A 12,081-nucleotide genomic window follows, 5' to 3' on the forward strand; every position below is an offset into this window, starting at 1 on the left:
TGCGAACTTTTCCCATTTGTTTCGGGAAATACGTCTGGAATTTCAACTCTATTCAGATTAAACCAAGTTTTGCTTGGTAATTCGTACCTCAGTGATTTCTGGCGTGCTCCAGACCATGCTTGGTGTTTACATAATACGAGAGTAACCCAGAAAGTGGCTGCAGATATAAATGAAATATTGAAATTGTACCTACTAAATAGTAGAAAAGTCTTAAAACTACAGCGAAACTTGTATAATTGGGGCCAGTCCTAGTCCGAATTGTAGAAAGTCGGGATCACATAAATGTTTTCTAAAATAGTTATCTGCAGCTGTAATAATGAACGTAACAAACCATGGACGTAGTAGTTAAGTTGAAATGTAACATTATGCGTCTTTCTCATTCTTCTGAATGATAACGATATCATCAGCAAACAGAAGAACATTTGTAATCTTAATTCCTTTGTTTATATTACATTTTCATTTACAAAGAGTGAAGTCACTGTAAATAACAGAATGAATAGCAGAGTGCCACGTCCTTTTCTTTCTCCTTCGTTAATAACTATTTCTTCTAATAAATTTCTACCTATGTTTGTTACAAAGCGTACATTTTTAGTCTGTAATATTTGTCTTGTGGTCATTAACTATCGTTGAGTATAGCTAGTAGCCAGAGTTCAGAAGATATGTAATGATATCACAAAAATGTGCGACTGGATTAAATGCGTTGAAGTTTGCAATGCAAATTCAAACATTTAACAAACTTGAGTATACACTACCGCATTTTAATACCCTTTTAAGCGATCAAAGAGATAGAATTTAGCGTAACTCATTATGTAAGCTTGAGAAAGCAAACTGAGCAGGTTTCTAGAAAGTTGTGTCCCTGTACGCAACACAGATACGTATGTTATACATTGTCGGCCTGTGAAGATACAGAATGTTTTGCGAAATTTAATTCTGGATTAGTCGCTTAATCATTAGGCGTATGAAGTTTCTATAGGCTGTGGCGCCTCTTTTCTTAAGTTTAAGACGTTTTACATAGTAAATTATGGAGTATTACAGTGTTTTATGTCATTAGCATTTCATACGAAAGAAAGTATTCTTGATAACAATTTATGAACAAAAGGTGCAGTACGCTCGCATTTCAGCTTCGTGTAGGATTTCATTGTTATAGCTATATAAAAGTAATCATAATCTCCCACCACGTACAATATTTAAGCGTGAATAGTAAAATTAAAAAGAATTAATTTTTTTATTAGTTAGAACTCTCGTCGCCGTATATAAATGATGAAAAAAGTTTCTACAGCGAATATTATAATAATGTTAATGATGTTTAAAAAATACATGAAAGAGTCATTTTAATGCAAAGGACATTTTTATATGGTCAAACATTTGTTTTGTGTTGTATTGTTGTTTGTTTGAGGCACTTCTTGAGCGGGGCACGGCGCTTGGATTTAAGGGGAGCCTCGGAGTAGATGAAGTCACGAGTCATCGGATGTTTAATCATGTTTGGAAAAAGATTGAGTGTGAATTAAATCTCCGCTCAGAATGAACATCTGTAGACAGTTACGTAATAAATCTTCATGCTCATACGAATTAGTTAGCTATTTCAAGAGTGTAAACAGACGAATGAATATTAAGTGACACATCAACATTTAAACCTATACCAATGTTTTCATGGTTTTACCATCCGGAACCTTTCCGGCCTACAGGTGAATAGGAGGGGAAGGGAAGCAGCGCGGAGTGGCCGCGCGGTTTGATGCGCCATGTCACGGATTGCACGGCCCCTACCGCGGAGGTTCGGGTCCTCCCGCATGCGTGTGTGTGGTGTAAGATAGTTTGAGCAATGTGTAAGTCTAGGGACCGATGACCTCAGCAGTTTGGTCCCTTAGGAATTCACATACGTTTCAATTTTTTATTTATTTATTTTTTGTCGGGAAGGGAAGGAATTAGTGGGGATTTACTATAGATGTTTGCATTACTTCTCTACATAATCACTAGTCAGATTTAACCATTTATCATCTCTCTTCATGAGTTACTTAACTCCCTCTGAATATAATGCTACCACATGACTGTTAACCCAACGAGCACAGAACTATTGGTACCAAATTACTTACAATCCGAGAAACATGCAAGTAGTTGTCCAACAAATGATACATCCTGAAAAGACGGTTACCACAAATTGTTTGGATAGTTTTCCTCATCATTTCGTTGGTCACGGAAAACGGACGATCATTTTTGGAAGCAACTTATTTTTTTAACCTCGTGTTCGTCAATGTGAAGTTCGTAACTATGTGAAAATTTATTTTTAAAGGGAAATTTGAGGATCTCACGCTACACGATGCAAGATACACACTAGCCCGTACATCAAACAATTGGTCTGTGAAGGGGCAATCCGTTTTCAATGAAATTTACATACGCCATCTCAGTGAAAAACAAAATTACTCAGTTAAAAACGTTGGCCCTGAATATTACTAATCTTTATCGTTAGTCTTACAAAAAATCACTGTACCGGAACTGTTATTGTAATTAAACAGCAAATTAGCAAAAAAATTAACGCATCTGACTTTCTGATAAAACTGCATGAAAATTCACAAGATCTTTTCTGGTGCAAAACTTCTGAAGTGATACTGATATTATTTTCACAAATACACTCTGCCAAACACCGTGCCTTACATTGGAACATGAACTTTGGTGGTACTCAAATTTATTGGCCTACCTGTGCGCACTGAACGCTCATCTGCTCCGCAACTTGTTGCTACTAGGAATAATGATGTGACTGTTAAAAATCAAATTTCATTAATCGTACTTGCTATGTGCGGTGCAAGATAGTATATTACCATTTTTCATAACCGCGTGTCAGTACACAGTTCGCGATGTGCAATGCGATTGAGCAAGTAAATGAAAATGGGAAACTAATCTTAACTACTGTTAAATGAGAAGAAAGGCTACAAGTTTAGCTCTGCTTCATTAAGCTACAACAACAATACACCTTCTCGTAAGGTCCTCACGTCTAGACAAGTTAGCAAAATATTTCTTAATAACTCCCCTGTGTACTATTGCCTCCCCTGACACTTGTTTCAACTATAAGACAGGACCATATGCTCCATTACAAAATTTCTACAGCAAACTTCAACCATACGCAATGTTCTAGCAACAAGAAGCTACACAGTTACAAATATAAAAAAAACTAAATTACCTTAAAAGTTCATTCAATATAATTTCATTTTCTCACTGTCTTTCCTTAAAACATATTATTACAAAATCCTTTTTGAATAATGCTGCCTCCACAACACAGCAGACCAGCTTCCATCCTTTTCAAATCAAATACTTTGCCAGACTGTTCAACACACTCTGCTACTGCTGTTATCCGACGTACTCTGACAAAGCAAAGTTAACTTCTCTGACCGACATCGCCGGTGTCAAACACAGTCTTACAAAGAATATGATTTTATCGATATTACAGAGACTGAATACATTTATCAAATTCATAACTTCATTCACATTTAGGGCCAAAACTTCCATTTTGGACTTGAGCAGACTTTCGACCACGTCAGTCATGATAGCCAAAGGAAGATTGCTCCTGAATGTGGATAACCTTTATCACCTAACAGAGGTAGTGAAAAGTCTTTAAAAATACACGCTTTGTAACAAACATAGGTAGGTATGTATTAGAAGAAATAGGTATTAACGAAGGTGTAAGAAAAGGACGTGACATCTGCTATTCATTCTGATATTTACAGTGACTTCACTCTTTGTAAATGAAAATGTAATACAAACAAAGGAATTAAGATCACAAATGTTCTTCTGTTTGCTGATGTTATCGTTATCATTCACAAGAATGAGAAAGATGTACAATGATCAGTATACCAGTTGAAAAAAATATGCAAGCAATTTAAAATTTATGGTAATAAAACGAAAGTATTGGCAATCCAAGGGAAATATACAGTCAGATCAAAAACAGTTTTAGATAATTCAGTTTCAGAACAAGTATCTCGACTCTCTTACTTGGGTCGCAATTTACGTTTTGATTTTGACTCCAATATTGAAAATGACAGATTTCAAGTTCCCAGTGGTACAGTCAGCAGAGTAATGAGCCATAAACTACAATAAGAGATCACCAAGAAATTTATGAAGTGATGGCGGCTCCTGTCTTACCCTATGGAAGCGAAAACGGCGTTACCAAAACATTAAGAAAAAATACAATAGAATTCCGCCTCGGGAGGATGAAGGGCTGCACGTGAAGAGACATAGTTATGTATAAATGAAGATATCTGAACAGAACTATATATTTTCAGCACTAAAAAGATTCAAAAGTATCATGAAAATTGGAGACCTCATGAGAATGACAAGTCGTAGAATTCACCTAGATCCTGAACTACAAGCGGAATAGAAAAACAGTTGGGTAAAGGCAGTAGGCTGTGCCTTGTTAAGGAAGACGATGACGACGAGATTCCGTAAGTATACTGTACAAATTTCGCAATTGGTATCATTAGCTTTGAGATTCTTTGCCACTAAGAACACGATTATAGAACGGATATAGTCATATTAACAGAATCTTCCGTCGGTTCTTGGTATAACAACATTATAATAATAAATGAAAAGCACCAGTTTGCTTTTGTTCTACAATATTACTTTTATTGCTAACCGGTTTTCGGCTTACAAGTAAATGTCTGAAGATGGCCTTGTAAGCCGAGAACCGGTTAGCAATAAAAGTAATATTGTAGAACAAAAGCAAACTGGTGCTTTTCATTTATTATTATAACGGATTTAGTATTTGACGGGTTTTTCAATTCTAAAACCAGTTTTTAACGGCTACCGTAGGCGAACGAGAAGAAACGAGGCTTTCTCGCAGCTCCTAGTAAGTTGATCTGCAGATTAAAACCAGTGTGTCGGTGTGGGCTTAATTTCATCGGTAATGGTTCTCATAGTAATCTACGTCTATATTCATGTGACTACCATGCAACTGGTAACTAAGCACCTGGCAGAGGGCACATCTAACCACTTTAACACTATTTCTCTGCCGTTCCATTCTCGAACAGCGCGTGGGCAAAAAGAAAACGAAAATCTTGCCGTGAGAGCTCTGATTCCTCTTGTTTCATTGCGATAATCTCCTTATGTAGGTGGGCCTCAACAAGATGTTTTTGCGTTCGGAGGAGAAAGTTGGTGATTTAAATTTCGTGAAAAAATCTCGCCGGAACAAATAATGCCTTCGTTTTAATGATTGCCACCACTGGTTCGTGTATCTTACCCATAACACACTCTCCCCTATTTCGCGACAGTAAAAAACGAGCTGCCCTTCGAATTTTTTCGATGTCCACACCGCACAGCAGTACTCTAGCACAGAACGGACAAGTGAGATGTAGACTTCTATTGCACCTTCTACATGATGTATCAGTAAATCACAGTCTTTGGTTCGCCTTCCCCAGAACATTGTCTATGTGATCGTTCCAGTTTAAGTTGTTCGTAATTGTACCCCCTAAGTATTTACTTGAATTCACGGCCTTCAGATTTGTGTCATTTATCGTGCAACCCAAAAGTAACGAATTCCTTTTAGCAGGTACTCGTGAGGGTGACCTCACACTTTTAATTATTTAGGGTCAATTGCCACTTTTCACACCATACAAATTCCTTCTCTAAAGCACTTTGCAATTGGTTTTGATCTTCTGATGACTTTACTGGACGGTAAATGAGTACTTCATGTGCACACAATCTAAGAGCGCTACTCACATTGTCTCTTAAATCATTTATGTAGATTAGAAACAACAAAGGACCTATAACACTAGCTTGGGGAATGCCAGATATTGCTTATGTTTTACTGTGTCACTTTCCCCCGATTACTGCGAAACGTGACCTTTCTCACAGAAAATCACGAAGCCACTGGCACAACTGAGACGGTACTCCATAGGTACGCAATTGGATTAGAATTCTCTTCTGAGGCGCGGTGTCAAAAAGCTATCTAAAAATATGCTATCAATTTGAGATCCCCTGTCGTAAGCACCCATTTCTTCATGAGAATAAAGAACTAGTTGTGTTGCACAAGAACGGTATTTGCTGCAATGTGCTTACTTTTCCTGAATGCTGAGCATTTAACCAGTGTATGTATGATAATATGGAATTCATACGACAGCCCCCACAGTGGCTTGCCCAGGGTTGCAATATGTTTGCTACTGAGGGTTTAGAACATGTATTTGGCGTATTATCCTGGTAATACCCAAAACATAAACTATAAATAGACACGAGCCCACAGAAGACAAGTCTATATCCGACCTCTCGGCGGATGCCACAGACGAGATGGAGGCGAATTACCGTAATACTGCACTCTAAACCTGTATATGAATTAAGGTACAAGACATGCGTTCTGCCGCTAAAACGCACTATGAACATTAGTTACACGTAGAATAACACTGATAACAGGTTATTAGGCTACTACACATTGCTATAGTATCAACCATGGACACATTGCACAGCCCATCCCGTTTCCTAAAACAGGCAGTGCGCAGTTGTACTGCAGTCTGCTGCTACGAACCATAATTTCTGGATAACGGTGATCAGCGGGTGTTGCTGACCGCGAGTATCCACGGTTGTAATAATCCGCTCTAATGTCAAACATCCTACAACTGCCAACATGAGTAACTTAGTAGATGTCGTCGGTGTAGCGAAGTTGCTCAAGTCCCTTAATGAACGCAAAGCATGCTAACCAAATTGTACACGAATCAGGTTCCTTTCAGAGTACGCTGACACAAGAGCTCCATACTTAGCAATGACACACGACCGCTCGCTCGTAGGAAGTTCCGTATCCACAGACTGGTAAGTTGCACAAGTCCCACCAATACCCAAAAAAGGAAGTAATCCATTGAATTGCAGATCCATATCACCAGCGTTGATTTGCAGTAGGATTTTGGAACATATGCTGTGTTCGAACATTATTACTTACCTCGAAGAAAGAGGTTTGTTGACAAATGGACCGAATGGTTCAAATGGCTCCGAGCACTATGGGACTTAACATCTGAGGTCATCTGTCCCCTAGAACTTAGAACTACTTAAGCCGAACTAACCTAAGGACAGCACACAAATCCATGCCCGAGGCAGGATTCGAACCTGCGACCGTAGCAGTCGCGCGGTTCCGGACTGAAGCGCCTAGAACCGCTCGACCATCGCGGCCGGCTAGTCAGAACGGATTCAGTAAACATCGTTCACGTGAAACACAACTAGCTCTTTATTCTCACGATGTAATGAGTGCTATCGACATGGGGTGTCAAATTGACTTCGTATTTTTTGATTTCCAGAGGGCTTTAAACACCGTTTCTCAGAAAAGACTTCTTGTCAGACCGCATGCCTATGGAGTATCGTCTCAGTTACGCGACAGGATTTGTGATTTGCACTCAGAAAGGTTACAATTCGTGGTATATGACGAAAAATCATCCAGTAAAACAGAAGTGATACCTGTCGTTTTCCAAAGAAGTGTTATAGGCCGTCTGCTGTTCCTGATCTACATACACTATTTAGGAGACAGTCTGAGCAGCCCTCTTAGATTGTTTGCAGATGATGCTGTCATTTGCAGTCTTGTCAACCCATCAAATGGTCAAAACTAATTTCAAAATGATTTAAACATGATGTATGCTAGCGCGGAAACTGGCTACTGACTCTAAATAATGAAAACGTGAAATCATCCACGTGAGTGCTAAAGAAATCGGTCGTTAGGTGACAGAGCATTTTGGTGCGCATATTGGTGGAGAGTAGGAAAGGAGGTCGGCCGTTTACAAAGGATCCAACCACGAATTTGCGTTTAACGGTTAGGAAGCTTTAGCGGACATTACGAAACATCAGCCAAACAGCACAGCAATTTCAGACGTAGTAGTGCATCGAAACACTTCCACAGGTTTAATGTTACAAGTGCAAAGTAACATTATTTTAGAAACAACTCAAACAAATGAACTCGGTATATGTGATATTTGTTTCGAGGGTGTTAAAATTCCTCTGCACCTATATAATATGTCGAACTGACAAGATACTAGCTTATTGCAAATTATGTTACATGTTCTTGCGCAATCGAAAAGTAGGTTTTGCAGACGGTACTCTAGTTGTACACCGCGTCCATTACTGCAAGTCGTGCAGGTGGAGAGAACGATGACGAAGCACTTCTGCCGTCTGTTAGCCGCGCTAATTCGTTCCCCGGCTGTGTGCCGCATATGTGCTGACACAACAGATAACGCCACTCAAACAAAACAGACTGGGATTTTCCTCTTTTGGCGCAATCAAAGCCGTAGATAATAATCAAAACTCTTTCAGAAATGAGAATACATTCGTGCTTTGTAAAATCCATCGAGAATCAAATATTGTTGTTGTTGTGGTCTTCAGTCCTGAGACTGGTTTGATGCAGCTCTCCAAGCTACTATATCCTGTGCAACCTTCTTCATTTTCCAGTACCTACTGCAGCCTACATCCTTCTGAATCTGCTTGGTGTATTCATCTCTTGGTCTCCCTCTACGATTTTTACCCTCCACGCTGCCATAGAATTGGGGAGAAGAGGAGTTTGTGGCACAACTTAACTCGAAGAAGGGATCGGTTGGTAGGACATGTTCTGAGGCATCAAGAGATCACCAATTTAGTATTGGAGGCAGAGTGGTGGGTAAAAATCGTAGAGGAAGACCAAGAGATGAATACACTAAGCAGATTCAGGAGGATGTAGGCTGCAGTAGGTACTGGGAGATGAAGAAGCTTGCTCAGATTAGAGCAGCATGAAGAGCTGCATCAAACCAGTCTCAGGACTGAAGACCACAACAACAACAACCTCCTCATTAGTTATGAGATCTAAGGGATTACACTTACTACTAACTTAAACCAGAACGATGACATTGATAATGTTGTGGGTTAAGTGAACCAATGACTGCGCTTTATTGGCACAACATTTAGAAGATGCAACAGGTCTGCTAAAGAGACTACCTACATCATACTTGTCAATCCCCTTCTGCTACGCGCTGTGGAATCCACAGCAGATTAAATTGACGGTGTACGCTGAAAGTGTTCAAAGAATGGTAGCTCGTTTTGCGTTATCGCGAAATAGGACAGACAGTGTCACGGATATAACAGGCGAGTTGACCTGGAAATCATTAAAAGAAAGGCGTTTTTCGTTGCGGCATGATCTTCTCATGAAATTTCAGTCCCCAGCTAAGTTGGTGCTCGCCTACATAGGGAGAAATGATCATTGTAATGAAGTAAGAGAAATCAGAGCTCGCTTGGAAAGTTTTAAGTATTCGTTTTTCCCGGACACTGTTCGAGAGTGGAACGGCAGAGAGATAGTTTGAAGGTGATGCGATGAATCCTCTGCTAGACACCAAACTGTGAACTGCAGAGTAGTTATGTAGACGTAGCTGTAAACTCAGAAGTAGATGACGGAACTGTGGTCATTAATTTGATGATATGTGGAAAAACTGCGATCTACTTAAATTGGAGTGGTCGTACAGATGCATGGGATTACACCTATTTTGATAAATCATTGTGCAAGATCGTTCGGTCACACTAAAATCACAATGTACTGTAATCCAGGTTGAAATGATTTTGCTCACGAATCTAAAATTCCCCGAAATTTGATCAGATCCAACGACAAATGGAAAGGATAATTTCTAGCTGATTACATCTCTTCAAGTCAAAGCTCGAAGACCATAACGCTTGGTATGGGAAAATTTTAATTATTCATAAATATTTAATCTAAGCGCCTTTTTAGATTTCATTAACAATGGAGAAGAAACAACAATTTATTGTAGTCTACGTACCATAGAAGTAGTTTTATTCAGATGAGCTCTCCGTTGCGTAAATTAGCTGTTTACTCCTTGTACAGAATTATCTGTGATAATTATATATTGTTAACTTCGTGATTTAGGTAAAATGAGGTTCGTGTTTTTTTCTTATGTTCTGGAAGTTCGTAACGTTGGAAGCAACTACAATAGAATTCACGTTGTATCTCGAGTGGGGGAGAAAAGTGAAAATGCAGAATGACTGGAATGTTAGTTTCTTTATTATGAATTGTAGCAAGAGTCTGAAACCGTATTCTGTACGTGAAACACAGTCGCATTTGAGAAAGTATTTTTTAACGGTAAAATGGAAGTATCATAAGCGGACGAACGTTTAGCCATCAACCGATGACAGTTGCCAATATTTCTGCTAAGAATTTGAAATTCTTATATGTCCGTGTGTTAATGAACAAATACTTCTGCTATCATGAACAAAGACAAATCCTGCAATGTCATAATTTTAGTACATGCGCCCTGCAAAATAAAGTAATAATGGCTTTTGTTTGTTTGGAGTTTCAGAGTAGTGACCTGATTTTTGGAAGAACGGTATTAATGTACTTGTACGCAAGATTTTTAGAGAAGAGTAGCGGCATCGCAGAAGTCTAGCAGCTTCAGAACAGAAAGCGAAACTCTCTGGCCAGAGTACATAGCACTGCAGTCGTATGTAAGCTGTCAGAGTACGGCGTGGAAGATACGGGTAAGGATGATGTAAAATCGCGCCCAGAATAAGGTCTAAGGTAAAAACTAAGACTTTTTATGTAATTGTTGATCAAATGGTTTACTCTGATCAAAAAAAGAAAATTTGCCGAATTATGATATAACGTTGATCCGAAAACCGAGTTGCTATCGAGCTTTGCGGAAAATCCCAAAATATCGAGACCGCCAGAAAAATGTATACCCACTGTAATAAAGGAAAAATATTACTTATGTGTTTATTTTACATATAATAATTGATCGCACATGTTGTATAGCCTTTAGTTTAGCACATGGTTACTTTAAATGTTCAAAATGTTCACCGCTGGCGGCTATACGCAATAACAGAACGATGAGCGGTCGCGGCAACTACGTCAGTGGAAACCGCTGCACATGTCGCTGTAATCCCCCGGCGAAGTTCCTCCTGCATGCGTTGCTTGTGTCAATAGACGTTATCTTTCACAGTTTCCCACAAGTCCATAGGTGTTAGATCTGGCGACCGCGAAGGGAACTCAATGGGCCCTCTTCGTCCAATCCAATGCCCCGGAAAATTGTCATCTAGGAAAGCTCGTACAGCTAGGTGGTAGTGTGGTGGCGCACCGACCTGTTGGTAGAAGACCACTTCATCAGCTCCATAAAGCGCACGTATACCCGGCAAAATTGAGGCGCATAACATTTCCAGGTACCCTTTTCCAGTGACAGTAGCATAAAAGAAAAAGGGTCCTGCTAAGCCTCTAGATGATAGTCCACACCACACGTGAACCCCTGGTAGAGAGACTGTTTTATCCACATAAACATGGGGATTTTCCGTCGCCCAGTACAAACTGTTATGCCGTTTCACGGTTCCATTAAGTTTAAATTGTGCCTTGTCACTCCACTCTTCTTCGTCACAAATTGTTCCTCATTAATCACCATTTGCTGATGCCCTTCGCAATATTACATTCGGCGATCAGGATCGTCATCATTAATCGCGTGCAGTAATCGTGGAATGTAAACTTTTCACTTTGCAGATTTCAGAATTCTTCGTACATTGGTACTGCTATGAAACTTCCTGGCAGATTAAAACTGTGTGCCGCACCAAGACTCGAACTCGGGACCTTTGCCTTTCTCAGGCAAGTGCTCTACCAACTGAGCTACCCAGGCACGACTCACGCCCCATCCTCACAGCTTCACTTCTGCCAGGCTCTGGCTAAGCCATGTCTCCGCAATATCCTTTCTTTCTTTCAGGAGTGCTAGTTCTGAGATGTTCGCGGGAGAGCTGGGAAGGTGGGAGACGAAGTACTGGCAGAAGTGAAGCTGTGAGGATGGGGCGTGAGTCGTGCTTGGGTAGCTCAGTTGGTAGAGCACTTGCCCGTGAAAGGCAAAGGTCCCGAGTTCGAGTCTCGGCCTGGCACACAGTTTTAATCTGCCAGGATGTTTCATGTGAGCGCACACTCCGCTGCAGAGTGAAAATCTCATTCTGGACTAGTACTGCTAACCCCCACTTCATGTGCACATTGCGTAGCAGATTTTTGTGAAAAATTAACAAACGTTTCCAACACGAGAGCCGCCGAAGCAGGACTTGTAGCTGTATGCTGTCTTCCTGATCTTCCTTTGTGGATATCGCAAATCGTCCTATGCA

At 40.0% G+C, this 12,081-nt stretch overlaps 1 non-coding gene across 1 annotated transcript; it reads left to right on the forward strand.

Moving 5' to 3' along the window:
• The first annotated feature begins 11,779 nt into the window (after positions 1-11,779).
• On the forward strand, positions 11,780-11,854 carry Trnas-uga. The gene has a single exon. It is a non-coding gene; the product is annotated as a tRNA-Ser (tRNA).
• The last annotated feature ends 227 nt before the right edge of the window (positions 11,855-12,081 follow it).

Source organism: Schistocerca americana, chromosome 7 (genome assembly GCF_021461395.2).
Source record: "Schistocerca americana isolate TAMUIC-IGC-003095 chromosome 7, iqSchAmer2.1, whole genome shotgun sequence".
NCBI classification, from domain to species: Eukaryota; Metazoa; Arthropoda; class Insecta; order Orthoptera; family Acrididae; genus Schistocerca; species Schistocerca americana.